General features: G+C 36.9%; 1 long non-coding RNA gene across 1 annotated transcript in view; it reads left to right on the top strand.

The window, feature by feature from the left end:
- The window catches only part of LOC116235064 (uncharacterized), a 367,124-nt gene that overhangs the window by 22,145 nt on the left and 323,208 nt on the right, over positions 1 to 21,771 (top strand). Inside the window, exon 2 of the long non-coding RNA XR_016468535.1 lies at positions 20,943 to 20,995. This is a non-coding gene — a long non-coding RNA (uncharacterized LOC116235064). The remainder of the gene's footprint in view (positions 1 to 20,942; positions 20,996 to 21,771) is intronic.

The raw sequence follows: 21,771 nt of genomic DNA, 5'->3' as shown, positions 1-21,771 counted from the left end.
GAGATAAAGTCCTTTAGTTTGCAAAGAGATGACAGAACAGAGACTGAGAGTGTCCTGAAGGAATAGAGATGATGATTAGAAAGTTGCTATACACTAATTTTCTCTGTATAAGAATCAAAGGGACACAAAATAAGTTGTTGATTTTTTTAGGTTTTTTATTATTATTATTATTTTTACTTTGCTTTTCATGTAGAGCCCAAGAATTACATTGTGTGACTCAATAATGGGAATGTGATGGAGTAGATACCTAAATAGTTTGGAGAAAGGTTCATGACTACATATTAAAGTCTGGATGGATTTCCCAGATTACAAAATCCCTGAATTACTAGCCTCTGTAAAGAAGTAGGATATGCAGGGGGAATCAAATTCTGTTTTGAGTACTTTTCGTGGGAATTCACTACTGAGGGACAGAGATATTCAATCCTTTGTTTGCAGAATGATAGTGCTAATGTTTTAGCATTTTTTAACTCTATTTGCTTCCAGCAGGCTTAGTGCAGTTCTAAAGGATAATCTTGTTTTCTCTTAAGGAAAGTCAGAAAAGTAAGGATAGGGGAAATACATAGAGGCCAAGCAAACAGAAATGATGAAGGAAATGTTTTGGACCATTTACTGCATCTCACCTGTCATCCTTCACCAAGGCAAAGCAAAGTTTTAGTCTGAGGTCCTGAAAGGAATTTCCTCTTCTTCTCTTGGAGCTTCAGTGTAACATAAATCCTGTATGTTTGTTCATCTGTGGGAGAAAAGAGTGCTGTACTATGATTCCCAGCATAAATCTGAAAACATTGTAATGCAAGTATTTGGAAGGAAACATAAGGCAAATATCGAGTGCTTATTTTCTTCTGACAAAAACAATGCCATTTTTTTGTGTGTGTGAAAGGGAGATATGTTCTAAATTGCACTGCATCTAAAGACCTGTACTCATTCAATGACATATTATTTTTACTGCATACATCAACTGTGAAGATCCTGTGTTTCCAAAAATCTTTTGGCATACCTTTCCGAGTGTCTGTTTCTTATGCTAAACTCCGGGATAATTTATAATCTGTTCTAAAGTCAATTGAAGTTAGTAAAAAAACCACAACATTGACTCATACACATTGACTGTGAATGAGGGCTTTAAACATTTATTTTTTATTTTTTTTTTATTTTGTGCATTATCCAACACCTACTGAACTATTACGCTATAATGAAATAAAGTTGTGGTATTTTCTTTTCATAGTTAAGGAAACTAAGCATGAAAATTAAGTGGTATACCAGCGGTCCTTAGGTAGTCAATAATAGGAACAAACACAGTTCTGATACCATCAGCGCTGGATCATAATATATTGCACTGAAAGAAGTTTAACACAACCTTAGCTTCTACAATATCCCTTAGCACAATGGATGTTTCTAAACAATTAATACTGCAGATCACTCACAGTATTTATGAGCAAGTGAATAATTTCACCCTAAGAATAGCACCTCAAATGCTGGCTGCTGGCAATACCTCACCTCACATTGGCCCACCTTCATTAAGGCAACAAGGTTCATCTTGCTAGGTTTTAATACAGCTGCAAATGAACAAAATGAAAGTGATTAGTGGTGTGAAACACAGTAATGGTCACTGTCTCTGCAATCTATAGTAACTTGCACAGTCTTTTTGATTATTATCATACGTAACAACTCAGTGAAAAATGTATTATAATTATTCCACTTGGCTAGTTTTCTTCCTGGTTTAGATTTAAAAATAAGCACTCTGGTATTTTTCTTATTCTTTGATAAACCAAATACAACAAACAAAATCCTACCTGAAGTTCTGAAGAAGCCCTTCAAACTGATAGCCATCTGAGTCCTGGTGTATCTCCCTCCCATAGTGACAAATCCTGTTCTGCACAGGTACCAGAATTTCTTGATATGTAGTATGCAATAGAAATCTGTAAGGAGTTGGGGAAAAATGCAGAGTGTAGAGCTTCAGCCAGTAAGTGGTGTTCCTGTGGTTAGTACTTGGAGAGCTGTTTTTCCACAGAGTGGAAAGAGACCATTTAACCAAAATCACCATTATAAGAGGGCTGGCAAAACCAGCTCTAAGGATAAATTGTATTCTAACATATGTAGAGCTATTTTCTGCCCATTTTGTGGTCAGAAAGAACATGTGAGATCATTGTTCAGCAGTTCTGGCTGATGATTCTTCAGTGGCTGGAGCTGGGTGGCTATTGGCTTACCAAGGGCTCTTTTTTCACGCTTCTTTGCTGCTTCTCCTTATTTGCACAAGCTATATTAAAAATACCTGCTTTCTGTGAAAGTAGTTACTATAGCTCTATCAGGAACACCATTACTCACCTTTGGAAAGTGATCTCCACAGTTGTGAATAGCAGTTAGATCTACTTGAGACAGAGTATTTATTAAATAGTACTTGGTTCCCCTCTCCCCAGAAAAATAAAACAATAAAGTACCCCCAAAAAACATGGAATTGAGCTTTTGCCAGAAGATACAATTAACTTCTCAGACATAATTTGATTGTCCTAATTGCATGTGTGAAGAATGTAGCCCTGCTTAGTTCTTGTAGGTATTCACAAAGTGCTTATCTAGGAAAACTTTTACTTAATTTTTTCTTTAAATTCCAGAGGATTTTAAGTAAAGCCAGTGGGACTGTGGCTTTCTCAGGTAAAACACTGAAAATGCTGCAACTGCAAAATATTATTAGGTATCTTTGCACTGCATAGCCTATATTTGATTGTTTAACCATTGCCTTTAGGATGCATGCAGGTAAAGATAATGCACAATCATGAATGTTATACCATGCTACCGTCAGGACAAAAAGCTGATGCTGGTTGTCAGTGCTTCCAGAGACTTGAATACAGTAGTGCAATGTTTACTGGAGAGGAGATGTACCTTTTTCTAATTTATTATTAAGCTCATAAAATTAATCAATATTAATCAAATTTGATAGCAATTTTTTATTATTTATTTTTATTTTTTTGCAGTACTGATAGCATTGAAATGCTTTTCAGAATTATAGTTTTATCCTATCACATCTTTGAAACTTTAAAATCCATTCAGGGTTTGACCTCACTGCAGTTATGAGTATTGCATCTCAGATGACTTAAACGAAATCTGCTCTAAGTTTGTAGTTATGTCTAAACTGCTTTAATGTCTCTTTCCACTTGAGATTTTTGAGTGTGTGGAAAAATTGAATGATAAATGGTTGAACTCCTTTGGGAGGTAATAGTGGTGTAGTGTTTGTCAATTTACTGTTACCACTGTTTCAGTTGCACCTCAGATAATACATTTTCTTTCACTTGTTCACTCAACGCTTTTTCTGTAGTTGCATGCTACTCAAACATACCCACTATTCTTTCCTTTTTAACTCCTGTTCAATAGGGAGACTAAGACTATTAATTTTCTTATTGCATATAGAGTATTACTGGGAAAGAATTTGCTTACTTGCAGCAGATTTGAGTGAGGGCTTAGCATTCCCATTCCTTATTCTCCAGGCTGCAGTAAGTGGTAAAGGATTACAGAGAAACTTTTCTAAGAAGAGAGATGTGTAAAGAAATGCACCAGGACTAGGTGCTGATAGCTCAATTACTTGCAAATATCTTTCTACAAGCAAGTACAACCGTTTTAGCACACAATCAGAGGAAATGAGCAACAAAACTAAAGTTCTCTAAAAATCCTGGGCTGTTGCCATCTGAGCATAATAGCTGATTGTAAAGTGTAAAGTGGGAAAGATCTGTTTGCTGACATCTGTTGCTTGACAGTGTGTTCCCATTATATCCACCAAATTACTCTTCCTTCTTCAAAGTAAAACAAATTTACCTTCGAGAAAAGAAACTGTGGGGTCTGAACTGAGTGCCACTGTCATAAAGGTGGAGAGATCAGAAAGTTCCTAATTTTATGAACAAGCCTAAAATCCTTTGACATTTTTGAAATTCTCCTACAAGTTAAGTGTTCCTGAAAGTGGACTTCTTGTATCTGAAGAGTGTGCTGTCAAATGCGAGGACCTGAGAAAACAGAAATTTGCAGACAAGCCAGAATACAAATGCTGTTACCTTACCCGACCTTCAGCCTAAATTTTTCCCCTATATATGGGTAAGTTTTTGATGAGACGTTTGAAAGTGAACTGTTAACTCATGTGCTCAGACTATTTTGGAAGGAATGGGGACTGCTTGAAAACTTTGTTATTCACTGCCACTATTGCCTGAACAGAGATTTTGAAGTGATGTTTCTCTGCTGAATGAAAGATCAGAAGTGGGGCAGAAATACTTATGATCAAGTATCAAGAGCCTTGAGTGTGAAGAAAAGCAGTTGCAACTGCTTTAGGCTCAGTAAAGTCAAACATCTCCCGGTGAGTGCCATATTTCTTTATGGTTGGTTTCAGCTGAAATGTGTTGGAGCAAAGTATACTTAGGATTTCTAAATTTTCTGTCACTTTTCATGGGGTTAGCCTAGAAAATACATTGCACAAGAATGAGTTTCTCAGTTCCTGTATGCTTTTCTGTTTTTTATCTGTTTTGTACTAAAATAACTACTGGTTTAGAACTATCGGAAGTAAGAGTAGTAGCTGATTGAATGCTATTAAAAACAAAAACAACCCTACAGCAAAAACAAAGCAAAAATCCAATAGCACAGTGTCTGTGAAAGCAATAGCCCTGGCTTGTACCCAGAAGCCAAGAATAGGCAATTTGCAAGACTTCTTGTTTCCCAGCTACTTACCAATATTAGTATCACAACTCCTGCTAGGTTATCTTTCCATCAAGAAAGATAGGTTAAGGAAACTTCTCACCAAATGGAAGTGTGTCTGCCTTACACAAGAATGAATACACATTTTCCAGTGAATAAAACAAGACCAAAGTGAAGCTGGACTTCTCAGAAATGGCCTCTTCTATGCATGGGGCATGTAAGTTTTAAGATGGAAGAGTTTGGCATGAGAGATAACCAAACCATACCAAACCCTTCCATCTTTGTACTACCTGGAACAACTTTGAATATTTTGACTACAGATGCATGCATCACTGAACCCAGTAATCTGAATTTCCATGATTCTTTTCAAAGCACACTAGGCTGAAGCATCTCCATGACTTCGCAGGATAGATCTAGGAATTATATACTTAAAATTGTAATTTTGCAGCCACAACTGTAACGGAGTTGCAGCTTGAATACTTTGTCTCATAGCTCCTTCCTGACATTACAGGTAGATCAGGTTGGCTTGCTATGAGCAAGTTTCATTCAGAAATGGTTATTATTACTTCTTTTCAGTAGCGCTTGACAAATAAACATTATGAACAATGGAGTTTTATCTTACTTGCTTTTGGGCCCACATAGGTAGGACAAAGAGGTCCTGGGCTTGTAACTTATCTTACAACCCAACTCTGATGGCAATAGTCAAACTGTGATGTTAGTTAGGTAACATTCAGGTTGTTGAATTGTCTTATCTGCCCCAGTGAGATTTTGGTGTGGAAATGAAGGGAGACAAAGGAATAGCTTTTTCAAAAGCTGCTTCCAGATTGCAGAAAGTGCAATGTATCCACTGCTTTAATCCTTTTTCCCTGACCAAACGATCTGTTGAGAGAGGGTGGTAGCTGGAAAAATGCTCAGGACATGGCACTGATTAGCTATCAAAGACTGTATGCTTGAATATGTAAGTAGGCTAAGTAAGGAATACAAGTCTAAATTTATTTCCAAGCTCTCCTCACAGCAGCAGCCAGCACCCAAGATGGCTCTGATCCAGAACAGGGCTGTGAAGGTAAGCTTTCCCCTTCTGCTGGCATTTCCCAGCTTCTGCAAAGGACTCATATCAGGAATCAGACACCCCCTTATCTTTCCCTTCTCGGATCTCTGAATAAAATGTGAAATCAATGGCACCTGGTTCCCCTTCCCTCTGCCTCCGTGACATGATTGTTAGTAGTACATGGCCGCATTTTTTCTGAGTGTGTGGGTAAGTGCATGAAGCAGAATATGGATGAGGAGAGAGATTAGAGAATGGGGAAAGAAGAGGGAAGACTTATTAGAATTAGTTTCCTTTTTTCAGTATGCCCTTCTCACTTAAGAGCAATGTAGAATAGGAAAGAATCTCTGAACTTATCACACACCCAGCTGCTCTGGGCAGCATGAGCTGCAGCTCTTTTCCAGCAGCTTTTGTCAACACTGCTCCTTAGAGGTTCCATGCTTCTAGGCAATAGCTTTCAATGCTTCACCACACCTTATCGTCTGGAAGATTTTGCCTAGTACGTTTACATTATTGGTTACTTCTTTTTGTAACTCAGGCCTGTTCCTTCCTGTCCTAGCCACTATGATCATAGAAAATAGATCATGATGTTTTCTGTTAGGATTTTACTTTGACTGTGTTTATGTTTCAGCTTACTTTTCTGTGATTAATCCTCCCCTTACAAAGTTTTAATATATATATATTTTTACTCTTTCTGTATAGGTCATTCTTTCTTCACTTCTTTGCACACCACTCTTACCAAATAGTACACCTGTTTCTTAAGATGTGGCTTCAAACTAAGACATCTTCATCAGCTATGTACCAGCACAGTTCATACTTGCTGACAGCAAACTACTAGCTTTTTCAATGATGCGCCTGATCCACAACGATTCAGAATTTTACCATGATTGTCCAGTATGTTTACAACTAGATATTTCCTGAATAATATTCTCAGCAACATAACTTTTATAATTTCTGACAGTGTAAGTGTAAATTTTACCACATCCAGGCATGTGAACAACCCCAGCTGAAATATTTTGATAGAATTTACTTTCACTTGATGCAGGGGTTTAGCCAGCTGACAACGGTTTACGGGCTGGTTCGGCCCAGTTCTGAGGCGGAGGGATTTTGCAAAATCCACACCTCCAAAAAAGGGAATAGGGGACCCCCAAATAATTAAAAACAGCGACAACAATCTGAGGAGAAACAAACTAATTTACTAAATATATTATTGGAATGCAAGATAACACACTATAATACAATATAATGAGAGAGAGAATGTCCGAAAGGTGGATAGGCTCACCACATTGCTGAGGTGAGATGCGCAGTCCAGTTGAGCAGCAGGGAGATGGGAGGAGAGCTGACAAAGAAGAGCAGGCGAAGAAGAGCGCATCAGGTGACCTTGCCAGGAGTTCTATCTCCTCTCTGTGACCACAGAGTCTCCTGGGGAATGTAGTTCTTCTTCTCTTCTGGGCAGGTACCCAGAACTTGAGCATTAACGGTTAAACTTCCAGTGCCCCACATGATGTTGTGATGTGGGGAATACCGAAAACCAAAAATCACAAAACCATAACACCAGCTTGGAACATATATTTTCTTTTTTAATTTTTTTTCCTGTCGGTATTTCCCAAAGTCCCAAAGCACTGAAAGTACTTCTAAGGCAAGATGCAGTATTCACAGTGTTGTCCCTGTCCTTTAGGTCTCATTAAGTATCCAGAAAAGGAATTAAGACTGGCTTGTGTTGACTGCTATTTATTTTTTTATTTATTCTTTACTTTTTATATAGCAACAATAAATAGTTCATTTCATTATTTATTCCAGGGGTCTTCCAGGAAGCAAAACTAAAGTAACCAACCTTCCTGAACATCTCTGCAGCTTCCACTGGTTCTGTGATTGCTTCAGCCCATATCCAAATACAGATTTCATCTGGGCTGGCTACCCTGAGATCATATTTGTTGAGAATTTATTTACATTACTCTCTAGTTCTAGTTATCTTCATTATACTAATGATAGTAACTATAATTAGAATTATATAGTATAATTATTAATTATATATCAAAACTGACACCAGTTTAAAAAAGAAATAGTGCTTTCCATAATTTTTGCTTGATGTCTTACTTATTTGAATGTGATTTATTTCTGCACTTTATTGGACTGTAAAAGCACAGTGATCAGCTATCATTTATTTTTAGTTCTCACACAGTGATAGAGTTCTATAATTTATCTAAATACAAAATTCATTTCTATTATACTATTTATAGAATAGTTGTCTTTCTATACAACTGATATTAAGAGAACTTGATTTTTCTCAAACTTTCAAAGTTCCAGTGTGTACTTAGTTTTAGATGCTGTAATGTTAATAACATCTAATATTAGTTTCCCACTTTTCAGTAGATTATGATTTTTACAAATATTATCGCTACCATTTTTCATGTTTTACGTCTAAATAAACTGAGGTAGAGGCAGTTACAACAAGCAGGTAACACGGACCTCTTGTCTGTGGTTCACTATTGTATTCTCCTGCATCCTTATTCACATGTCTATCCTTTGGAGCACACTGCCTAAAGGAAAATAGTGTAAACATCTTCTTAATACTGGGTACTAAATACTGAAAATTAGTTTTTTTGCTCTTAGTTGGTGGCTTTAAAACAACTTTGGAAATAATCATTATCCTTCTGGCAGATGGTCCAGGACAGAGAAAATCATGGTTTTTGCAAAAGCATCTTTATGTGTGTGAGTACCATTCATGTCTTTTCTTTCTTCTGAGTCCCAAGAACACATTTTAGTGAATTAGCTTTTGCTAATCAGCCTTAAGATTGATGTTCAGAGGAAGGGGAGAAGAAAGAATTGTGTTTAAAATGCTTCCTCACGTGGCATTTACATGCTTGTTGTAATGAGAGGGGTCTTGCAGGAATCTGTCCCACTTAGTGACTGAGTTGTTGGAGAACCACAAAGCCACACGGAATGTCATAGCTGTATATGATGATAAATGTTAGCAGAAAAAATTATAGATGTCTGACAGACTGGCCACATCAGACTAGACTAAAAGGTTTATTGATGTTGTGCAAGGCTGTGCTGGCTTTGTGACCAGTAAATGAGCAAATAATAAAATCTTGAAGCAATGGGACAAAAAGGGGATATTAGAGATCAGGATTAATTAAGTTGAAGAAAGGTGGATCGTCCTCTCCCTTGTGCCACTATGTTTTTCTGTCTTAATTTACTATTTTCTATTGTTCCTCTTCTTTTTCCCACTTTTTCTTAAATTAAGTTTTATTTAAAATGGCATACATAGCTAGATTTGCCTTTTGCAATAGTTATGAATTTCTTATCTGAAAGCAGTTTCAGGCTATGTTCAAGTTTCAGCATAGAACAACAGCAGAGATAAAAGCTACATTTTAAATATTATTTTTTTTTTTTTATTTCTGCATAACCGATTTAAAACAGGTAAGTTGAGATTTTAAGTTTCACTTCATCCTAGTTAATTTTATTTCCTTAGAAATCGCAATTTTCCTCATCTTCAGATGATGGTTTTACAAAAAGTCTTGTTCTCATCCATAAGTATCCTCTATCTGATCATTCTTTTTTACACATTAGTTACTTTTTAAACACATTGCTTCCTTATTCTCCTCTGCAGATACTTTTCTGTCACTTCTGCTTTCTGGTGAAACAGTTGGCAATTGGCAGCTCTACTTGTATTAACTGTTTTGAGATTGACCTGATCCAAGTGCAACATCTTGCACTTAATCTCACTGAACCTCATTAGGTTCACATGGGCCAACTTTCTGAGCAAGTCCAGGTCCCTCTGTATGGTATCCCTTCCTTCTACTGTTTCAATGGCAGCACTCAGCTTGATGTCATCAACAAACTTGCTGAGGGTATTTGATTACACTGTCTATGTCATTGATAAAGATGTGAAAAGCACCAGTTCCAAGACAGATGCACTGGGGACGTCTCTTGTGACTGGCCTTCACCTCCCTCTGGCTGTGACCATCTACTCAATTATTTATTCACAGAAAATCCTGCCATCCAATCCATCTTCTTTCAATTTAGAGATAAGGATGTGGTGCCCAAGCCCAAGTCAAGGGCTTTTCACAATTCAAGGTAGATGTCTATTGCCCTTCCTTTGTCCACTGGTGCCATCACTCCATCATAGAAAGCCACCAGATTGATTTGGTACAATCTACCACTGGTAAAGCCATGCTGGCTGTCTTGGATCACCTCCTCATCTTGCATGTACATTAACACAGCTTTAAGGAGAATCTGCTCCATGATCTACTCAGGCACAGATATGGGGCTCACCGGCCTGTAGCTCTCTAGGTCTTGCTTTTTCCCCTGAATATAGGAGTGGTATTTCCCTTTATCAGGTCACCAGGACTTTTCTTGACAGCTTTGAGTTTTCAAAAAATGAAAACCAAAAAAAAAAAAAAAATGGCAACCAAATCATCCAGTTCCTCCAGAAGTATCTTCTGGCCCCACAGAGTTGTGCCTGCTCAGCCTCATGAAGGTCTTGTACTTACTCTGATCTTACAGTGGAAGGAATTTTGCTCTCCTGATCCTCAACCAATCCCATGGTTCAGGGACATAGGAAATGTGGAACTTTGACAGTGAATACTGAGCCAAAGGACTCATTGAGTACCTCAGCCTTCTCCATATCCATTGAAGCCAGCCCTCATGTTCCTGCCAGTTTCCTGCCTCCTCTACTTGATTTCTTACACTGGGAGATGGAGATTTCTTGTGTCCTTAAAGAGTTGAAAGCTCTGTTCTGTTCTTGCGTCCCTAAGTTTCCCAGGGGATCCCATTTAGTAATTCTTTAAATAGCTGAAAGTTAATTCTCTTAAGTTTGGGGTCCTGACTCTGCTCATTGCCAGGATCACATTCCTCAACTTCACAAATACAATCAGGGTATGAACCAGGGTATAGTCACAACATGTTTGCTATATCTGTAAAAGTTATAGGGAACAAGGTGAGGCCATTGCTCTGCAAGGTGTAATCTCTCAGTACATCAGTAATTTGGCAGTCACATGGGAAAAAAATGTTTTGTAGTACCTCATAAGGCAAAACACAAATTATCCTATTTTTCTCCGCTCTAGACTGACCTAGAAACATTTGAAGTCTTTACAGTTTGTCTGACCTCCAACCTGACTTAAATTATGGTTTATTACAAAGATCTTTGTCAGCTGACCTGTAAGCTCTCTACTGCTTATTCAACTTAGCATGCATATGTTCAGTGATCTTGCTTCTTAAAAAAATTCAAGATGTCTGCCTGATATTTGAGCGTATGAGAAGAGTCCAAAAGGTCTTAATAAATAAATAACTTTCTTGTCCCTACTGTTTCATGTTGATCTTTATACCTGTTCTTGTGCTACTTCAACTCTAATGGTTTGACAGTGTTTTCAAGGGATGTAATTCTTTGTGTTAATGGTTTCTCTTTGCACCTCATTGGTGCTGTGTAGATCTGTGAGGGACAGAAAGTCTGAACTTGTTCCCATAATTTTCCTTTCTACATAACTTAGAGAAATTAAGCAAGGAATCTGACTCCCTTGGATGGCCAGGATGGGTCTGAAAACTCAGAACTAGATAGTAGAAGGAGGAAAGTATCATTTTACTGCCAAGGGTTTTCTGTACCCTGTTTGATTGTCTGCTGGAAACTAAATTTTCCTTACTAGCCTTGCGCATATTTGGAGGAAAGCACATGAAAATGGTTAAAATGTAGAAATTGTATATAATTGTTATAAAAAGAAAAGTGGCTAGGTGGAAGAAGCTGCTGTTTTCCTGGTAAATTATGTAAGATTTTACCTTAGTTAAGTATACAGAATTAAAGAATTATTCCATTTTAATCCCATTTCTTGTAAGTAAATATACATACTTTTGAAAACACTTTGGCTTAATTGGCTTAATTTCACATAGGCATTTCCTGGAAAAGGAGCACCGCAACCTCCAAGGAAGATAATCTTTTTAGCCAAGATATTTTGTAGCCTACTATTCTCAGTATCCATTAAAAATGGTTAGCAGATTCTTCTGTCAACACAATGCCACCAGGCTGCAACAAGGATGGAGCAGAGGCAAAGAAAAGGAGATTAAAGAGGTCAGGGACATTAGTCATACAGCCCACTCTTTTCTAAGAGTGTATTCTGTGAGACTATTAGTTGAATGAATCAGCAGTAAGATGATGACGTGTAGTGACTGCATAAGATAGTTTCACTGAAAGGTAAATGGTGATAATGCCCGTTTTTGTGATACTGTTCAGGCAGAGATTCCTATTGTCTTTTTCGAAGATTGTATTTCAGAGAGTTACAGTTACAGACAAATAAAAATGCTAGTAAAGAAGATGAATTGCTGGAAAAGGAAATTGTTAACAAGTAAAAATCATCAGAAGGTAAAAATGTATTTCTGGAAAATAGAATTTCTGGAAATGAGGGAGAGAATGTTTTGTTGGAGAAATAGAAAGAGCATCCTTAAGACTCAACCATTAAATGATGAGTATAGGAAGAGGAAAGAATGAGTAACAAAAACTAGGAGAAGAGAGCGTGGGATTTGTTCTTTACTTAATGATGGTGGCAAACAGCCTTCCCTGTTGCCCTAAATTTATAGGAATATGTTCTAGATGGGTACTGACATCTCTACTTCCAGATCTTAATGTCATATATTAATGTTATTAATGTTGAAAGAACAAAGCAGGCTTTCAGCTTTCTGATTTATCTACAGACTATTTGTATTTGTGTGTATGCAAATTGAATGGAAAATTGATTCCTGCTGTTGATATTGTTAGATTTGCTCCGCTGGTGTGTATTTAAGTGCATGAAAAAATATTATTATGACATGAGTTCTTGATGGCTCAACACTAAAGGTTTAGCTATCTAGATTCCTGCTGCTGTTTTCATGTAAGGGCTTATGGCAAAGCAGTAGGATCAATAAAAATGCTCAGAAATCAGTTAAAATTAGCAGCACAAATATCAAAGTTTCCCAGTATGCTAAATCTGGTGAATAACTGAAATTCTTTAAGTTGTAAATCATGTTGAGAAGCCAGGGCTAGAAGAGGTAATTTCCTTGTGTTTCTCTCCTCCTACCACCCATGTGCCTCCTGAGGCAAGTGAATTATGTACACAGCCTATAATATTCTGGGGAGGCTTGCTCACCTCTAGCTTTTGAACTCCTGACATATGCTGTATGGCTGGAGGCTGGAGAATGGAGCTCAGGTTCAGAGGCTAAACAAGCTTGAATAAAGGTACAACTGCCAGAGTATCTTCCTGTCATCTGACTAGATTGGCTCTTCCTTCTCTGTTTAAGATAAATGGCAAATTCCTCTTTCATCCTCAACACTACCGTGCGTGTGTGTCAGCTGATTCACTCTCTAGCAGCAGAAAAAACACTGGATTTTGTTTTGTTTTTTTTTTCAGGGAGAAATGTTTGGGCTGAGATCAGCACCTGTGCAGACAGGAAAATTTTCTCTTTTCCTCAAGTGAAGGATTTTTGATTTTCTGCATTCCAGTACTTAAGAGTTTCTTGCTTGTAAATGCACTGGGAAATTATATCAGCATCTTTTGATGAAGGTAGAGATTGGGCAAGAGTTAACAGTGTTCTGAAATGTTTGGACATGATTGCTTCTGTAAATACATTTCTCCTTAGAGTAATTCCTTTGTGAAATTGACTGCTGTCTACAGCTTGTTTCAACATTGTTTGGAAGATCATTTTAGAGAGTAAAAGTCTGAGTAGCTTTTAAATTTGAACTTACTATGAAGACAAACCTCTACTTTTGGTTTAGTACTACATTAGTTTAGTATTACATTAGTACTAAGTAAAATTCTTTGTGTACATTTATGTTGTTATAAAAATCATTAAAGCTCTACAAAATCACTTGACCATACCGTAATATTAAAAATAAGCAGCAGCATATATAAAACTAACATATTGCCAATCAGCTGGTGGTGAAACTGGGAGATAATATTTTTATTTTACTTTTCCAATGCTACTAAAACAAAACATATCCAGAAATTAAGTATGTGGAGGTTCACTCCAGCACGTTATGCAGTTAAGCATAAGGTCTACAAAGGTCTTTTGTCTACAACTCAGGCCTCTTCCAGCTCTTTAAGTTCAGTATATTTTCCCTTCAAGTAGTGTAGCCTTTGCACTTCTTCAATAGGAGCATAGTTCTTCAAATTCTATACATATCATTTAATTTAAACATACAGTATTTGTCGGGGTGATCTTGTAAAGTTTACTGCGTAGTACGAGTGTCAAGATTTTAGATATTATTATTATGAGTGGCAAAGATCTTTGATCAGTATTTCCTGTCCAAAATAGTCAAATCAATGTCAATAATGAAACAAGTCACTAGACTAATTTAGTTATTACTACTAATTTTAGAATTTAGTTTTCCAATCAGAAAATATATGCCTTTTATTCTGAAAAGATACATTAGAAGATATATTGCTATATTCAACAGTGGACTTGAAAGCAATATCCTACAGTTTTGTAATACTGATCTATAACAAATACTTAGTTATGGGAAAATCATATTAAAGTCTTGATCTGTATAGTATAAAGTAGTTTTATTTTATTTAGATATATATTAAAGACTTCTAGCATGATACTATGAGGGATTTGTTTTGTATATTGCTGGGAAAATAAGGCTGTGCTAGAAAGAGTTTGCTTGCAACCAAGGCATACAAAACTTTCTGATTCTTGCCAATTTAAGTGGTTTTGTTTTAGTGGTTTTGTACAGAGGCAAATACATACGATTTGAGAAAGACTGCCATAAATAATGTATCAGGCATAGAAACTCTCTCCAAGTTTTTACAAGATAAGTCTGTTCACCTGGAAGGTTTATTTGAAGGGAAAAAATATTCATATCAGTTTTCTAGCCTGCCTGCCTTAAATCCTGGTCCAGAAGTCATAACTTTAGTGGGTGGGAGGCTGAATTCTGTACAGTGTGATGAATGATTCTGAAGTACTGTGGCTCTGAACTACTGTGGCTCTGCCATTTCTTTCCTGTGGCATATATCCGTGCAAAGTGCCTGTGCATATCTGTTCATGTACTTGGCATGAATTTGATGCTTCTGTTAAGGCAGTCAGACCATCTTAAACCGGGTAATTTCTTTTGCAGCAAAGGAACATTAAGATCTTTCCTCTTAGACCTAGTATGTGATCATTCTGAAATAAAATCTGACACTGTATATTTGTTCAAAGCAATGAAACTTGAGAGAAACTGGCTTGCACTGTTTCAGTTTTTATGACCTTTTGAGCACTTTTTAAATGTTTGGTTTGAAACTGTTGCCACAGGACAAAAGAATGAGTGTTTACCAAATGCTAAGAAGAGCTTGTCTGCATCTCAGGAATGGAAAACAGTTGCTGGCAGCTATGAAAAAAAATGCTGTATAAATGATAGACTTGCAGAATACTGAGAGATTATTAACTGCATCTTGCCTCTTCCTGATGTTTTGGGCCTTATTCCTTTGTTAGAACATATTCAAAGAATCAGAACTCTGTGGAACTTCCATTTTGGGGGTGGGAAAGGGGTGTGGGCAGTGTTATCCAGTTGTTGTTTTTTAATACTAACTTATTGAAATTAACCTAAAAAATAAGTACATGTCTGAATACTTAATGAAACTTTATTTTTGTCCCCTAGTTCAACAAATACAATTAAATTTTAATTTCCCTCTCTATCAGACAGTGGAGGTGCTGGGACTAGGAGACCAGACCTTCTTTGTAGGTGAAATGCCAGTAACAACCTGAGAAGGTTGTCCTTTCTGTGCTCTGGCACTTGCGAGTGGCTGGAACTTGGAGAAATATGTGCTTGATTAGGAGATTCAGATAGTGTTCCTGGTGATGGTAATTCAGCACTGAGAAGTAGAAAAGAATGGTGGATATCTATTGTTGTCTATTAAACAAGTTTTTCACACTTTTCATGGTTTACACTCGGAGAAGATATTTTGAATGGAAAGTTGCCATTATAATAAGCTCTCTCTTTTGTCTAGAATTGATCTTTAAATAGAAAATGAAATTTTGTTCCAACAACACTGAAAGTGCACTATAGTACATTACAGGATTTTGTTATGTATGTGAGAAATCTGTACAGTAAATGTAATAAATTATGCATATCTTATGGGAAATTCAGGAACAGAAGTTACAGAATTCATTTTGTAAAAGTGAGATATTGCAGTTGCTTTTTCTGGGATGCTGTATCTTGTAAAATGGTATGGATCCTAATCTGCTTTTGTGCATTATGAAACCAAAATCCTTTGCATATAAAAATTATTAAACTACAAAAAAATGAAAGAACTCTGAAAGATCAGTAGTGTAGAAACTGATCGCACTGCTCAGCTGTGGGCTGCAGATTTGGCTGCACATTTCCTGCTTCCTGCAGTTAAACAACAACAAAAAAAAACAACTAATCCCTTTAAATTCAAGGTATCAGAAGAGAAAAATCATGAAACCAGTGTTTTTAACAGGTTTTTGGCAGAAAGAAGAAAGGGACGAACTAGCATGCCTTCCTGCTTCAGGTGGAAGTGCCTTCATGCCTGTCAGGGCTTTCTCATGGTTGTGAAGCAAGCCTGCATGGCTGTGGGGCTGCAGGGAAATGGCTCTTGGCCGTGTAGCATTTGCAGGAGCCCTTCTGCTGCCCACTTTGGTTTTCCAGTTGAGCAGGAGAGGCTCTTATTCACTCTCAGCAAGGGCATCCTAAATGTGAGGTGAATATGTACAGAAAATGCCTCACTGAGACATTTATTTGATTTCTTATGACACCACAGGGCAGCTAACATGCTGACTGATTAGAAGATAATGGCTGTGGGCTTCAAGTCATAAAGAATGAATACATGCGGTCTCAAAACATGCTTTGATAGGCATCAGCTTTCAATGTATACATGATACAAAGCCTTGGGAAAGGGTTTGATGAGCCTCGAGGTGGGGCTGCAGGACATTCAATGCGGATACAGGGCGCTGTGCTGAACTGAGACTGGATGTGCTGCTTCAGGTGCACTGCAGCCTTGTCTCTCTCAGGAGACCTAACACCTAACAAGAGTTTGCTTCTCTCCTACTTGTTTTGTACAAGGACATTTAGATTACTTATTCCTTAATGAAAGGCTAAGGGTGATGCTTTAGATATGTCAGGGATGTATTTTTGCATGTAAGTACCCTGAAATAACCTACTTTTCTGTAGACATAAAACTCCTCTATAGCAGTTAGGAAAAGAAAATGTGTGTGATCCCTTCTATCTGTTAATATACTTTTTGCTTAGTATTTATAGTGGGTTCAGAGTTGCCGCAGTATTTCAAATTTCAATATAAATCAAGCTGAGGTGGAGCCAAATACTTTACTACGTTCAGTAGACTGAATGTTGAAACATAACCAATATGTTTCTGCAGGAGCTGAGCATCCCCAAGGGACTTTGGAGGGATTGCATCAAGGGACGAGGGGGTCAGCAGGGGCTGAATGTAGGTTGGAAAACTGAGTGGTGAAATGGGGTCAAGAGGCACCACCTGAAGGAATTCAAGGCCGAGAAATGTATGGCAACAGAATAAATTTGTTTGTTTCCTGAATACTAGAGGGCATGTTCTGCCTTCACAATTGATACCAGTGAATGGTGGAGTCTGTCAACATAATCTGTGGTCTATGCCTTTTCTATAAGAAAATGGTGAAATGCACCTTGCTTGGAAGCAGCATTTAAACATTTAGACAAACATTTGAGAGGAAAGCTGTTTCTCCCCTCAGCAATCTTGAGACTGCATGTTAAGTGCACAGTTCTGAGATACTAAAATCATTTCCTCCTTCACCAAAAGCAAAACATTGAAAGTCTTAGAAAATAATTTTGAAGCAATAGATTTTAATATTTGTAGGCCCTATAAAACCTTCATTTTTTAAAAAAAATCAAAAGAGTAGTTCAGACCATGATCGACACAACAGTGCTTCCTGGCTGGGTGAATTTTAGTCTGAGTGGAGGGGAGAAGATCTTAATGTATTACTGTATGTTTGCTTAGCACTCCTCCCTTAGGCAGCATATGGATTTGTTTTTGTTTCTAACTGACGTGTTTTGTTTTTTTTTCCTTTGTCTGAAATGATCCTGAGAAGCTGAAATCCTTAGCAGTCCTGGCTCTGTGTTTGACTTCTGCTATCCAGGACCACTGGTTGGTTCTTGTTTTGTTTTGTTTTGTTTTTCCCCCTCTATCTGCAAAAATAGTAAATAGATTTCTTATTTTTATTTATTTATTTTTTAAGTTATAACAATAATGGGTTGTACCTTGTCCCTGAGACTGGCTTGGTGAAGTCTCCATGGCTTCATAGTCACAGCTAATTCGAGCCAGATCAATGAAGAGATTATTAAATAACTGAGCTCTTCCATTTGTGAGACTTCACCCCTGAGGCACATTTTACTTTCACCTCCAACTTTGGTAACAGCACAACAATCAATACTGACTCAAAAAAGATAGGCACTGAGAAAACACTACTGGGGGATAACTGTAGAATTATCTCACTATTGCAGTGCCTTGTTAGTGATTATTTCCTGTATTCCCTTTATTTGTGCAGATCCTCTTGCATTACATGGAGCTGAATCTTTTGCCTCTGACTTTTACCTATTATTTTTAGATTGTTAATCAGATTTTCCATTTTCTTATGGCTCTCCTTATTCCACTAGTATTCTTTCTCTCAAGTGTCCCATTTGTGCCAACTCCACTCCAATCTCTGGAGAATGCAGTTCTAAGGATTAGAAGAAACTCTTAACTGAACACACTTCACGTGGTTCTTGATTTCTCCCTTCAGACCAACATGTTAATAGCATACTGTACAAACTACTATCGCCAGTAACAGTTCTTACTACTTGCTTATCTCTAACAGACTAACTGGTGCTCAAAATTACTAGTAGTTGTGCTGTCATTTACATCTTCCAAGTGATAGTCTTTTTAGGTGCATTTTTCATATATATATATTTTTTTTTAATTATTATTACTTTTATTTTATTTTATTTTATTTTTTATTTTTTTTTTTTTTTAAGGAGGCAGAATTGTTTTCTGAATCACTGTGTTGCTGTTTTCTGAAGGTCTGGGTCTCTTTTTCAGTGCAGATATTCTCTCCTGTTCAGTGGTACAACCATGCTGTGGCAGAGCTGAATGTAAATTAGCCAATCAGCTGTGATTGTATGTTTGTTTTTGTTTCCTATTATTCTGTCTATCACATTTACAAGGTGCCTATAAAACCACCGGTTTTACAGACACAGTAAACTACTCACAGTTCAGGAGTAAGAGTAAACAAATAGCCTGGGTGGGAGTGACAGCAGCTGCTGAAAGTTGGTCTATTAAAAAAAAAAAAAAAAGTATCTGCATCCATAAACTTAATCATATGATTCCACAGCCAACTTTGTTGTTATCTGTCCTGAATGTATGTCAGTTTCTTGCCAGCTTGTTATCACATAGGGTTGTCTCTGTAGGTACCCAGTGACAGTTAGAATATGTATTTTTTGAAGGAATGATAGAATAATAACTTGGAATATATTTTGAGTTTTTATGTGACTTTTCCTTTGTTGGTATTACTGTTGTATTTTTCTCTTGGTATATGTTTCAGAGTGTAGGTGTCACATTATTACCCAACACAGGAATGTTTGTTTTCATGCTGGTAAAATCCTTCATCCGAAAGTTCTTGTTTACTATTCATTGCTAATTTGACTGAAGTCTTTTGTTTTTAAAGTGACTTCACTTCTGTCTTGCCTCTAAATCGAAAACAAAGCAAAAAGAGCATCTGTTTAGGAAAACTGTATTTTTTTTTTTTTTTTTTTTTTTAAAGAAGGGTATACAACACGAGGTAGCAAAGGATTAGTATTGTAATTGTTCAATGTGTGCAAAAGGAGAGATACCTAGTTGAATGAGAGAAATTTTTTTTATGAAAGTAGCATTGTTTTTCACTTCCCCAGCAGGTATTGGTTCTTTACATATCACCAACAATTTCATGTTTCCAGTTGGGTGTGTATAGTCAAGTCAGGAATGTGTGACCTTTACCTTGAAATTCTGCTCAGTCATGAAGCCCTTGGCTTTCCTTTTAACTTAGCAGATAACTGGGGCAAACAAACATTGAAATTTGGAAAGATGATTTAAATGATTTAAAGCTAATTTAAATTACATTGTTCCAATATCCTGTATTAGTAATGTTTGATAGCCATCATTTTTCTGTGCAGGAAAAAAAATCCACCAACAGGACTGAACTGTCTTAACACTCTATATTAGTTATACTTGGAAAAATTGTAATCCATGCCTCTCTTTAAATATGATTCTGATTTTAGTGCTTAATGCATTTCTTAGGAAATGAACACAACTTCCTATAGTTAAGTAAGATATTCTGTAAGATAACTTTTAATTCTTCAACTAAGCCCTATTTATTAGTAGAAGAGCAGAAAAACTTAAACACTGGATTGAAGTTGTTGAGAATTACTCTCTCCAATCTATTACTCTTTGCACTTACATATGTACTTGGAGAACTGTGTTTGCTTACGTATAAAACTCTCATATCTCTCCCTAGCAGCTGATTAGAGATCAGTACTGTGACAAAAATCTCCGTCCTCAGTAACAGTGTTCAATAAGGAGTCACGCTTTGTGCAGGTTAACGTGAACTATAAGTGTTCTTTGTAACATATACCAATAAAAAGAGCAGACTGGCTTCAGACATCCTAAAGGGCACAAAGAAAGCAAGCAAAAGACACACTTCAATTGAAAATCAGTTAGCTGTAACAATCTTGTTGATGGTTTGACTATTACTCCTCATGTCAGCTACTGAATGTTCTTTCTGCCCTGAGCCTCCTTGCAGGTCTGGTTAACCTTTAGTTGCTGCTGTTCCTCAGACACTTGAGGAAAGTTACTAGGAAAATATCTTGCTAAATATGTAGTCTTAGGCATTTTATAGCTGTGCCTGTACAGAAATATCATGTGAGTGCCACTACTTGTGATACATATTTCAGCAGTGTTTTAATAACAGCAATAGTTAGCAGTTGCTTCAGAAATTTTGCATCCTAAATTGTTAGCTTTGTAAAGAGCAGACAGATTTTGCCACTCTTCAAATGTCTCTCTTAATATGTTTTACAGTTTGATTGACAAAAGAAAGGGGGAAAAAAAAAGAAGAGTATTAGCTTTTCTACTTGCTTGAATGTTTTCTAGGGATTGAAAAAAGATCTGTGCTTTGATGTGTTGTGAATAGGCTGATGTAAGCTTGGGGGATTAGTGTCTGAGTCGCTGGGCTCACCATCTGGGAGAATAATTAAATTTATTTTCTTTTTTAGGAAAAGACTGCAAAAGACCTTGAGGTCAGTGCAGCTTGATGGAAGTGTTCACTGTGAGTCCAACTGAAAAAAACTTATGGAATTCTAGTTTTATTTACAAGCTATTTCAAAACTAGTTTAATGGAGTCCAGATCCTCAGTACATGTGTATCTGCTGATAAAGTTAACAGTATTATCAATCTCCACAGCAAACTTTGTCCCAGTGAAGTATATATTCTTCTTTCTCAGACCTTGGCATACTCGCTTGCAGGCAATCAGAGGCTCTCATGAGAGGCCCTTCTGTCTCTCCCACATCTTACTTCTGAATTTGTTTAAAGTAATGAGGCCAGCTGTCCTGTCTGAATGAATCAGCACTCAGGTTCAGCGATTTTCTTTCAGTTAAGCTTCAAAGGAAGGAAGTCTTCAGTACTCATGAAGATTTCTGTTTCTAGAAATTCATGAAAACTGGCTGCTATTTGGATTTGGTCACAATTTAGGATAACAGGTCATACATGTAATTACTACAGTTCCTCCCGTAAAGTCCAGATATTTCATACAGGTAAATAGAAGAGATCTTGCTCTTCTAGCTCCAAAGCCCTTTTTCATGCAATACTAAAGGAACCGAATAACTTAATTATCATACAAATATATATTATTTCAGAAATAGATGTTAACTCAGAAGATGCTATATGCATTAAAAAAAAAGTGTTGAATCACCTCTTAACTAATTTGTTAGGTTTAGTAGTTATATTTTATATAGGTTACTGTGGTACTTACCTCCTTACCTATGTGGCTATTTCAGAATTCTCTTCAACTGGTATTGAATATTCTGGTAGTGAAACATCCTTCTG

The sequence above is a fragment of the Phasianus colchicus genome, chromosome 8, assembly GCF_987193195.1.
Source record: "Phasianus colchicus chromosome 8, bPhaCol1.hap1.1, whole genome shotgun sequence".
In the NCBI taxonomy this organism is placed as follows: domain Eukaryota; kingdom Metazoa; phylum Chordata; class Aves; order Galliformes; family Phasianidae; genus Phasianus; species Phasianus colchicus.
This window is presented reverse-complemented; position numbering and strand designations above follow the sequence as displayed.